Below are 3,332 nucleotides of genomic sequence, written 5' to 3' on the forward strand. Positions count from 1 at the left end.
ACGGATGAAACGATACGGCGGAAATTGTTGCAGTGATGAGTTGAAATATATCATTCAAATCAAATTTACCAAGAATGGGTGAAATAGTTCGGTACCTTTAAAGGGACGAAGATATTCCATCAATTGATTTTTTACGCAACTTTCTTTAGCTTGCTGCCTACACTGTAAAAAATTTTCCGTTGAAAAAACGGTAAAAATCCTGGCAGTAATGTTGCCAAGCATTTACCGTTAAAAAAACGGGTCCCGTAATTTTTAATGTACCGTATTTTCTCCCGTATTTGAGAAAATACCGTAAAAAATTTTAACCGTAAAATTTACGGTTTTACCGTTAAGTTAACCCATAACATACCGTATAATTTACGGTTAATATTTTTCGCGGGATTTTCTCAAATACGGGTGAAAATACATATATCAGGCTGGGGCAAATCAAATGCCCGAGTTTTGATAGGCTATTAGGAAAAGTAAAACAATACTTACAGAATTATTTGTTGTTTTATTCGAATCAGTATACAATGCAGTTTGTGTGATCACTTTTTGAAGATGGCATCAGGAAGATGGTGGCCATCTGTAGCGATGAACTGTTGAAGGCGATGTCTTAAGTTTTTCCCAGCTGCTCCTCGGCTCATCTCACTTTCGCCACAAGTTTGCAAGAATTGAAGATGCGAATCCGGGAGGAAATCGCTACAATACTCCTCGAGATGTGCCGAAGAGCAGCCGAAAAACTTCAGACATCGCCTTGCAACCATGCATCGCTACAGATGGCACCATCTTCCTGATGCCATCTTCAAAAAGTGATCACACAAACAGCATTGTATACTGATTCGAATAAAACAAATAATTCTGTAAGTATTGTTTTGCTTTTCCTAATAGCCGATCAAAACTCGGGCATTTGATTTGCCCCACCCTGTATATCACTGCGCTACACAACCCCACCCGCCAAACTTTGGAGTGGCTAATTTAAGAAAAAAATAATCCTAAAAACATTTTTCATACCTTCCTTGTGGGGCTACATTTTATAAAACATTTGTAAATTTTACCAATAGTCATTTATACATGTTTTTTAAATTTATTTTTTTTTAAAATTATAATTACATCTCATACATATCAAAACAGATAAAACTAAAATTGGTAAGAATCCTATACATGTAACATATTTATGTAAATTTATTTGACATAGAGTATACAGTAACTTTTTGGGATTTGTACATGATTTTTTCTCAATATTTCTTTGAATTTAATGTTAATATTTCTTTGCATTTTATGTTACAATTGAAATAGTAACCTAAAATTCCTTGTGCAGGTCATATATCCAATTGGAGAAAATAATGAGAAGATTAACTTTCAAAAAGCTTTATTCTTGAAAAACAGATTTATAACTTTTTTAACACAAAATTTAACATTAATTATTTATACAGAAGAGTGTGAATGCTTTTTCACTCCTTATTCCATAAGCTCATTGAACTTTAATATTCTTCGATGGGTGTGTGCACGTTTTTCTTTGTTCTGGTATTTTTGTCCCCTTTTTCTGCATTTATTTTTCAGAAACACCTGTAAAAATGACAAAATATATGAACATAATGGTAAAAATATTGTAAAACAACTGCTGACCACCACACATATTACAAAGTTACAGTACATGGACATTTAAATATAAATTACTTCCCTGATATTCTTAAATTAAAAAAAAAAAAAACTCAAGTAACTTATTACAACAGCTTACCTCTGCATAAATTCCATTGTGATTGAAGCTTCTGATGGGTAATAAATAAAAAATATGACAAATGCTGCGAAAACCACGGCCATCGCAGCAGAGTGAACGTCAAGTCTGAGTTGATGGATCTTCCATCAACTGCAACTATGAAGCGGATAGCCTGGAGCACCGATGTTTCCTGAAAATTAAGCCTTGGTGAAATACTCTAACAATATAATTTTGTACGTAGCATGTGTGGTGGGAATAGAAAGCATGAATTAGATGAGAAAACAGAAAAATGCCAATCTATATATATTATTTAAGTGAAGCATTGTTTATTGCAGAAACTGCCAGGAAAAAAAACAAAAATATTTTCACAGTGGGTGACAATTAAAGGCCAAACACTAACAACTGGTAGGAAGAGTAACTGATATTACATAAAAAAAATTTAATGGATTTTACTAGACAGGACAGTTTATGGATACATCATGCATTAGAATGCGATGAACAAATAATAAGATCCCTGCGAGGAAGTTGCAGAATTCAAGCACTAATCATTGCACACATACAATAGTACATTCATACTATGAAAGGCAAAAATTTTGAGTTATATAGCATGGAAATAGGAATAGGGAGGTTTAAAGGTAGTAATAGTGTGCAAATAAAGACAGTCCTGAAAATAGTATATTAGGAACAGCAGCATGAAAAGTTGAGATGTGGAATTAGAGCGGATCATATGGAGCATCACAAACAACAAAGAAAGGTATAAACTTTGAAATAAAATAAAGCATAAAGGTGGTTTCAAATTGAGAGATTCAGAGCATAAGCATGCAATGATAAGAAATCTTCCATAATAATATTAAGAGTTAGGAATGATCAGGGGATTTAGCCACATCAATCCTACTTATCTATAGTATATATTTAATAATTATATGATTTAATGATTTAGATAAAAAAACCTTCCCCAATTTTGCCAAAATTTCAAGCAGGCCTAGGATCTACCATTGTTAAAGAAAAAGTCTATCACATTATTTACATAACTACTTTTAAAACTTCTGATTCTTCCAGAATGACAGATTGAGTATTTTTAAAATTTTGCTCACAGCATTCAAGTGGCATGAAATACACATACTAATCTCATTTCTGTGTAGCCTATAGTGATTGAAATATGAAACAAATGATGGCAGAGAGTTATTACAAATACTGAAGTTATACATCTCTGGAATGAATTGAAGCTCCTAGTATTAGGGTGGCCATTTCCAAATTCCCAAAAAGAAGGACTCATTTTTTTTTTTTTTTTTTTTTGCCAACACCATTTAACATAAAATTAAGCATGATTATTGAGGAGTTGAAATATAAAATGCATATATATATATATATATAGTATATATATATATCATACCATATATAATACTACATCACATATATATATACTATATATACATACATATATATACATACATATATATACATCATCTATATACATACATATATATGACATATCATATATATCCCTATATATACTATATATACATATATATATATATATACATATAGTATATATATACACATATATATATATCATACACATATATATATATATACACAGATACATATAGTATATATACACACTATATATATA

General features: G+C 31.1%; 1 long non-coding RNA gene across 1 annotated transcript; it reads right to left on the reverse strand.

Annotated features, from left to right (window-relative positions):
- Positions 1-1,334: 1,334 nt before the first annotated feature.
- On the reverse strand, positions 1,335-1,833 carry LOC135196711 (uncharacterized). Its single transcript, XR_010310425.1, has 2 exons — positions 1,721-1,833; positions 1,335-1,548 (listed from the first exon to the last, which is right to left on the reverse strand). It is a non-coding gene; the product is annotated as an uncharacterized LOC135196711 (long non-coding RNA).
- Between the last annotated feature and the right edge of the window lie 1,499 nt (positions 1,834-3,332).

Source organism: Macrobrachium nipponense, chromosome 18 (assembly GCF_015104395.2).
Source record: "Macrobrachium nipponense isolate FS-2020 chromosome 18, ASM1510439v2, whole genome shotgun sequence".
Classification (NCBI taxonomy): domain Eukaryota; kingdom Metazoa; phylum Arthropoda; class Malacostraca; order Decapoda; family Palaemonidae; genus Macrobrachium; species Macrobrachium nipponense.